Here is a 9,137-nt window from a genome sequence, read left to right on the forward strand (position 1 = left end):
TTTTTAGAGTCACTTATGTATACTATCATATCATCTGAAAACAGTTATACTTTTACTTCTTCCTTTCCAATTTGTATCCCTATAGTCTCTTTTACTTTTCTTATTGTTCTTACTAGAATTTCATGTATTATATTAAATAGATATGGAGAGAGTAGACAGCCTTTTCTTGTTCCTGATTTTAATAGAATTGCTTTGAATTTCTCTCCATTTAATTTGATGTTGGTTATAGACTTAATATAGATTGCTTGTATTATATTTAAGTATGTTCCCATGCCCCTGATCTTTCTAAGACTTTTATTATGAATGGATACTGAATTTTGAATTAAATGCTACTTCGGCATCAAATGAAATGATCACTTTTTCTTTCAGTGTGTTTATATGATGGGTTACATTGACAGATTTTTGTATGTTGAACCATCTCTGAATCTCTGGGATGATGCCTAGTTGATTTTAGTTGTTGATTTTTTGATGTGTTTTAGAATTCAGCTCACAAATATTTTATTGAGTATTTTTGTACCAATGTTTATGAGAACAATTGGTCTGCAATTCTCTTTGTTTGTTGAGTCTTTGTGTGGTCAAGGTATCAGGGAGACTGTGGTCATATAAAATGATACTTTTGTTTCTATTTTGTGGAATAATTTGAGGAGCATTGGTATTAGCATTTCTTTCAATACCTGGTTGATTTCTGTGCTAAAACTGTCTGCCCCTGGACTTTTTTTGGTTGGGAAACTTTTAATGACTGCTTTTATTTCCTTAGGGATTATAGGTCTATTTATGTTGGTTATTTGATCTTGATTTATCTTTGGTAAGTGGATCTATCAAAATCATCAATTTCATTGGGATTTTATGATTTGTGGAGTACAGGGTTTTGAAATAAGACCTAACAGCTCTTTCGATTTCCTTGGTGTCTATTGTTATCTCCCCGATTTCATATCTGACTTTGTTAATTTGTATATTCTCACTGTGTCTTTTAGTTAGTTTGAATAATGGTTTGTCTATCTTGTCGATTTTCTCAAAGAACAAACTATGGTTTCATTGATTTGTTGTATTGTTCTCTTTGTTTCTATTTAGTTGATTTTAGATCCAACTTTGATTATTTCCTGCTGTCTACTCCTCTTAGGTGTATATTGCTTCTTTTCATTCTAGAGCTTTAAGGTGTGCTGTTAAGTTGCTTGTATAAAATTTTTCCATTTTCTTTATGAGGGTTGTACCTGCTATGAACTTTCCTCTTAGTGCTGCTTTCATTGAGTTGCATAAGAATGTTGTGCATTCATTTTTATTGAATTCTAGGGAGTGTTTAATTTCTTTCCTTATTTCTCTCATTGAGTAGAGAGTTAGTTTCCATAAGTTTGTAGGCCCTTTGTTGTTTCTGTTATTGAAATCTAGCTCTATTTCTGAAACTGCTAGCTTGCGAATTTGACCTGAACTTAAAAGGACCTAATCAGAACCAACTGATGAAATTTGGTACTGAGTTCATGCAAAATTCCCAAGAAATGTTACAGAGATTTAGCCACCTGGGGAGTGAGAACATGGGCAAACTGAAGGCCAGTGACATCTGGGCTTGTGAGCACCTTTGTAGTATCCTGAAGATCATCACAGACCTGGAGAAAAAAATGGGGAAAATCTTCCATAGCACTGCTCCAAAATGCAAAGTGTTATTTAAAGAAAAGCGAGTCTAAACTGCTTCAGAGCCTACATACAGCTCAGAACACAGACCTGAGTTCATGACAGATAATAGCAGCAATGTACTGCTGAGGCTCAAAGACATACTACTTTGGACCCAGACACATCTCATTCTTTCCTAGTCTTACCTGAGGACCCAGTAAGTGTGGGATTTGGAGATGAACCATAGACTGTGACTGACACTTCAAGGAGATTTGACTTCAGTGCTTCTGTGTGGGGGGAGATAGCTTCAACTCAGTGAGGCATTATTTGGAGGTGGCTGTGGGACAGGCTGTGGGACAGTGCCAGGTGGGCATATGTGACTATACAGAGAGAAAGAACAGCATTCTTGGGGCTCCCAGAGATAAAGTCTTGCTCATGAGGTAAACTAAGTTCTCAAATTAGTACATTAAATAACAAAACCAGCCATAAAGAAGACTGAAACTATTAAAATATTTCATATATGTGAATTTTAAATCATCTAATTTCTGTAGAAAAACTATAACAAATGAATATTCCAGATCATATATCTTAGAATCTTAGAAAGATTCATTATTGCAATGGTGGCAGTCTTCTGGTCCTGGTACTGATTGTGCTCACAACACAGACAAGGGTTGGGCTTTCAATCAGCATGTAAACCTCCTCTGCCATTTTCTAGAGGAGACAGTGAGATAGTGTAATACATCTCTGGCTTCTTTGTTTTGCTAAATTTATCCCCTCTGTGAGGACCAAAGTGGCTCTGAGTGCTAATGGGATGCATCACACTTCCTCTTGTATTGCTGGCTAAGAGTAGATCTATTTCACAATGCCCTAAATCACCTCCTTGGCTGATTTTACTAATTGAAGAGTTTCTCTGCTTCTCTAGATACATTGAGCCAAAGGATAAATTATTCATCTGTGATCTAGTTATAAGAAAAAAAATGTTTCTAGTTCACTTAGAATGCTAGAATGATACCTTTACACCTCTTTCCCCCTTTTAACTCTTGCTAGGTTCCTGGGTATCACTAATTTGACCTAAGTCCCAACTTGAATCCTTCATGGAAATGCAGGCACTATCCCACTCAAAGCCTGGAACATTAAATCTTTACATTTCTTCTTTTAAATTTTTATGTGTGTGTGCATGTACCTGTCCATGTATGTGTAACGCATGCACAGAGGTCAGATTATGAGGAGTCAGTTCTCTTCCTCCCCCAAGGGAGGTGCTGAGGACTAAACTCAAGTTCAGAGCTTTAGCAGCTCCTTTATCCAGGGAGCCATGTTTTCAGCCTGAAGTCTATATTTTGAAAGGTTTATTTCTTTATTATTTTTCATCCATGTGCACTAATTTTGCATGGGATGAGGTTCTTTTGTCCCCATGTTCATATTATCTTGTCTCAGATACACTCACTATCTTGCAGGAAGTCAGTGCCATCCCCATCACAAATCAAATATCTTTGCATTGATGACTTATTTTGAGGTTGTGAGATTTTCCTTCATTGGCCTATGATGTCTGTCTTACTCTAGAATAATACTGCCTTAGTCACTATAGCTCTTGATTTCTGTGATATGGTAGATAAGGGTGGGCCACTTGTTCTGCCCCTTCTTTGTCAGTCTCTTCACTTTTCTGAATGTTTGCACTTAAAAATAAAATTTAGAATAAGCTGATCGAATTCCATTAAAGTCCAATTGGGATTTGACAAGAATTTATTTCAATCCTGAAATATAGCTAAAGGAATTGACAACTGTACAATGTAGTCTTCCTTGATGTAATATGTCTCCCTGGTCATCTAGGTCTTTTGTAGAATCTTTTAATTGGCTCTATAATTTTCTCTGTAAAGATCATACATTCTTGTTAGATTTTTCTTCCACTCCTTATTCTTTATGATGCTATAAATTCTTCTATTTATTATTGTATCCTTTTAGTTTATTACAGGTGATTAGAGATTTTAACAACTATTGATTTCATGTTTATTTGCTTGGCTGAACTTACCCATTAATTCTTATAACTGTAAATTCTCTTGGACTATTTTTAATAGACATGAATATTTTTATAGACATGAATGCAGCCAGGTTTCCTTTGTAATGCCTGTGTTATTTTATCTTGTGTGAAATAATATTCTCTCAGCGCATTCACAGTAGGTATAGTTAGTGTACATCTTGTTCTGTCCCTACATTTATGGTAGCCCCTGTCTATTAAGTACACATCCTAAGGATACTTTGTATTGAGTGTTTGTTTTTTTATTGATTAATAAATATTAATAGATTTATCAGATGTCACCATTTAGCTTAGTTTTTATTCCTATTTCCATTTTGAAGCCACTCTTTGAAAATTACTTGATCACCAAAATATGATTCAGAAAAAAGCGCCCTGTTGGGATGTTAGAAGTACTAGAACATTAAGAGTGACTTATAAGGAGAAATTTTAATTTCGTCTTTTTGTATTTGACTTGTAGTAACATTTAGCTACCACCACTTGCTTTACCTATACTGTACATCAAGCTAAATAATGGTGAGGACTTGCTCTCTTGTGGGGCAGGCAGGCAATTTATTCATACAACACAAGCTCACCCTTTTTGTGGAAATCCTTACTTCAATAGCACCCCAAACAGGGAAAACCCAACCAGTCACCTTTTTGGACTGTCTCAAGAGGGGTTGGACAACTTGGGAAGCCAACTTATCTTATTCCCAACTTGCCTGCTCAGCTTTCTCCTATTTTGATGCTGTGTTACTTGGAATAAATTCTGGGTGGAAACCTTTCTCTATCCATAGTTTAGCCACAAATCAACACATTAATGAGTAAATTGGTATGGTAATTTTATTTTTGTTATCTTACAATAGACTCCTTGAACACTTCCTTCAGAAAGGCCCTTAAGCACAATGAGAGATACCTGGCCAGCTTTGATAAACTTGTGGGCTGAATTTTCTTAATGACTTTATGGTGATTCAGGTTACAATTGCATTTTATTTCCAGCTGAGACATTTGACTATGGAGGCCTGTCTTTATGGTAAGCACCATCACAGCAGAGCCATGATTTATGTTCCGACTTATTAAGCCACACCAAGAGATGAAAATATGAAATGATGACAGTACAATATACATCCCATGCCTTATCCAAAGTGTGTGGTAGTCCTCACAACTTCTCTTCAAAATTCAGCAGCCTAACAAAAATAAAAATCAAGTTATGTTCCAAAATAGAAACCCATGGTCTCAGCCTTAGACTCCAAGAGATGTAATGTAGCCTGTGAAGGTATAGAAGCATGTATTTGGACATTTTATCATGATGAGAGACATTATTAGTTCAGTGTCCAAGCAGAACCCACAGAACTTCAATTGTCAGCAACAGGATCCAGTTACAAATGATAGAAGTTCACCAGTGCATGCACTGTGAACATGAATACTGCACAAGACTTTTTCATGATGTGAAGTGCTTTGTCATGATTAAACATCTTTCCTCACAAAGTATATTAAATAAAATTAGTTATATAGTGTGGTCTAATTGTTGTCTCTGTAAAAGTCAATGGACTAGAAGCATTTGTATATGTACAAATGCAAACAACAGTGAAGGAACTCAGGTACAGGCAGCAGAGACACTAGTTTAAAAGGTAAACTGCCCCTGCTTCACAGGCCATGTGTACTGTATGTCTCAGTTAGGGTTCCTATTTCTATGAATAGACACCATGAACAAGGCAACTCTCATAAAGGAAAACATTTCATTGGGATGGGTTTACAGTTTCGGAGATTTAGTCCATTATTATCATGGTGGATATGTTGGTGAGCAGGCAGACGTGGTGCTGGAAAAGGAGTTGAAACTTGCATATTGCACATGTACATGCTGCACAGGCAGCAGAAGGAGACTGTGTGCTACACTGGGCTCAATTGTAGGTTGAGCATAGGAGATCTCAAAGTCCTCCCCCACAATGACATAGTACCTCCAACAAGGCCACACTTCCTCCAACAATGCCACACCTCCTGATAGTGCCACTCCCTATGGGCCAAGCTTTCAAACACATGAGTCTATGGGGGACATACTTATTCAAACCAACACATTATAGTAGGCCTACATTCAAAGAGCTGACTAGTGAAAAATCTGCTTGTGTATGACACTAAGCCATGACATAAAGGAATTATCTGGTAAACGAGCAGAAATTATAATAAAAGAAAAACTGCTTCTAATCAGTGATTGTGTTATAATATTTGGGCCTAAATATTTGCTGGAAAGGAAGTTAAGGTCAGAAGCTTTCCTTAGTGCGTGTTATGTTTTCATTCTACCCCAGCATCTTGAACAGAGATGCTCAGCTCATGGTAAGGAGATTGCATGGCTATGCAGTAATAGGATGGGCCCAGGGGAGACATGATCTCCAAGAGCAGGCTTCACTTACTTCCTACCACCAGACCCCACCAGCCACAGCCTCAGCAACTTCCAGTAGACCTTTCAAATCTTGGAGTTTTCAATGTACTCAATCTCTCATTAGTTCAGAATCCTGAATAGATATACATTAAATGTGTAGTCAGTTTAGAAGAATTCTAGAAGACTTGTGATACATTTCTCTCTACATAAGACCTATCAAAATTACATTGTGGATATCTGAAGCACTTATATAGATCTGTTACAAGCATTGAGATTAGAGCAGTAATTATGACTTCCCCGAATAAAATTCCTGGACAGATTCACTGCTAAACTCAACCAATTAGAAAATATTGTGTAAATTTGATTGCTGTGTGTAACCATATCTGTAGGATAGGAAAAGGGCATTTAGTTTACTTTTTTTGAAGGTACATAAAGGTAAGTATACTGAATATTCACTTTAAGGTAGAAATTGCTATGAAAACATACAGTAGTGACTTATTCCCATCCAATCTCCCTAGGGCTTGTAAAATTTAGTTAAACATTAAAAATGATAAGAAAGATTTTCACAGATAAAAATAGTGTTCAGAAGAAAATATATTTCAGGAAGAGGATGGAGGCCTGTCTCTTGACTTTTGGAAGCTGGGCTGGGCTGTCCTCTAGGAATTAAAAATAAAACAAACAAACAACAACAACAAAAAAAAAAAACAGGCAAAGAGGTCCTCATACTGTCACTAGACAGAGAGGTCACTCTTACTGTCTCTAGACAACCATTAATTTACCTCTGGGTGTATTCTTAGGAACTCATAATCCAGTGCTGTATTTTTTGAGGTATAAAGAGACAACTAACAATAGACTGTCCTGTTCTGGGAATTTTATTTCCAAATTTAAGAAAAACATATGATGCACACTGCTTATAGATTTAGGATCATATTCTGTGAGTAGTTTCTACATTCCTAAAGAGAGATAAGATTGCTATAGACCTTTCTCTTAGCAAAGTTCCAATGTAACACCATCATATTTTTTCCTGTTTTTGTTCCAAAGAATAGGTAAAAGTTTCACAAATTTTTTTCTTCCCACCCCCATTTCTTGGAAGTTTTCAATTGTAAAAGAGAACATAATGGCTTTGGAAAATCTGAAACCATGAAGTTAAATATAATTACTTTCTTCTTTTTCATTTTTAAGACATTTGTGTGAAAATGTTGAAAAATAAATTACTCTAAATTTAAAGGCATGCTTTGACATTTTGTACAATGATCAGATTCTTATAAAGAATAAATTCTTACCAAGTGCATGGTTGGGATTAAGAGAGCTCTTCATCCTCTGCCATTCTTCCCACTCTAATATCTTGGCACCTCAAAGTTGTGGGCAGCTGCAGAATATTCATCTGATGGTAGCAGGCTACCTCTTCAGTGGCCAGAATACAGTTATTTACACAAAACTATAAATAAATAAATAAATAAATAAATAAATAAATAAATAAAATTTATATATAAAATGATAAATTAAAATATTTTCTGCATTAAAATGTATTTCCCTAATGAAGATACAATTGAATAGATGATCCTTTTACTTTGTGTGGGTATTTTGGCTGCATGTATGGCTGTGTATCACATACATGCAGTTCCTGTGGAGGCCAGAAGAAGGAGTCAGATCCTCTAAAACTGGATTTACACATGCATGTAAACTGTGGGTTCAACCTATAGGTGCTGGAAATCAAACTGTGGCCCTCAGAAAGAGTAGCCAGCATTCTTAACTGCTGAGCCACCTCTTCAGTTTCTTGATCACATCTTCAAAAACAATCAAACTATTCCATATTGTGGTTTGGCTTCAGATTTCTTCTTTAAGAACAGTTAATTAGAGTCCATAAATAGAACATTTCTGATTTATTTAAATGTAAGTGAAATATACTTGTTCTTTTCAACACTATTGAAAAATTCACAAAGTGCTGCTAGAATGTTACTTTCCAGATGTATTCACATGCAGGGTAGTGCATTTTCTATCAAAGTCCAGCAAAAAGAAGCAACAGTATGTTGTACATGTCCACAGCAATGTGTAATGTAGACTGTTTTCTGTTTATTATGTAAAGTACATAAGCTCGTTTTATATTTATAGTGAAATGATACTATAAAACTTGGCAAGTTTTAAAACAAAACGATTGAGTTTACAGCTGCAAAGGCTCTGACAGTGCTGGCATCTATCTGCTCTATTCTAGTAAAGGCTATATGGTTAGATGGCACCATGGTAGATGCCATGATGGTGGAAGCCATCTGGGGGAAACAAAAATTATAATGGCATCATAGTGGATAGCCTCTTGCTGGACAGCATCATAATGGATGGCATCAGAAGGAAGGTGATAGTGAAGGTATTTTGGTGAAGGCGTTATTGTATGTGACATCACAGGGAAGCTATCATGATGGAGAGTATAATGCTGAATAGATCATGATAGATGATACAATGGTGAAGCCACCATGGTAAAGGTGTCATGGTAGAGGCATCATGATGTAGGATGTGGTAAAGGCATCATGATCAGCTACATCCTGGTCAAGTCATCATGGTAAAGTTTTCATGGTGGGTTGCATCATGTTGAAGGCATCTTGGTAGGGAGCATAACTATGAGGGTATAGTGCTGTATGAAATTACAGCAGATAGCAACTTTGGTGGACATTGTCATCATGAAGGCATTGTAATGGCTTATATCATCATGAAAGTATCATATCATGGGAGATGATGTGATGGTAAAGGCATTAAAATAAAGGCATTGTGAGAGAGGCATCATGGTCATATTGTGGAATAAAGCCATCTTGGTGGATTATATTATGAATGCATAATGTTGTATGGCCTCACAGTCAATGGCATCAAGATGAAAGCATCATGATGGGCATATTATAATGAAATCATTACTACGGAGTGCATCAAGGTAGTATCCGGGTGTGCAGGAGAGTCATATTAAAAAGACAGGAAGATAAAATATACAAATTGGGGAGCTATTACCTTCCATCAATATCTACCTATACATATTCTGAAACCACAATTCTCAAAAATAAACCAGATCACATCAAACAATAGCACTTGGCTGGAGGAGTTGTGGTGGCCCTGCTGGGCTCACTAAAGAACTCAAAACCGAAACCAGAGACTTAGCTCGCTGGG

At 36.4% G+C, this 9,137-nt stretch overlaps 1 pseudogene; it reads left to right on the forward strand.

The window, feature by feature from the left end:
• Window positions 1–1,454: 1,454 nt before the first annotated feature.
• Window positions 1,455–2,049, forward strand: LOC116085151 (annotated as a pseudogene).
• Window positions 2,050–9,137: the final 7,088 nt, after the last annotated feature.

This window comes from Mastomys coucha, unplaced genomic scaffold, assembly GCF_008632895.1.
Source record: "Mastomys coucha isolate ucsf_1 unplaced genomic scaffold, UCSF_Mcou_1 pScaffold9, whole genome shotgun sequence".
Lineage (NCBI taxonomy): Eukaryota > Metazoa > Chordata > Mammalia > Rodentia > Muridae > Mastomys > Mastomys coucha.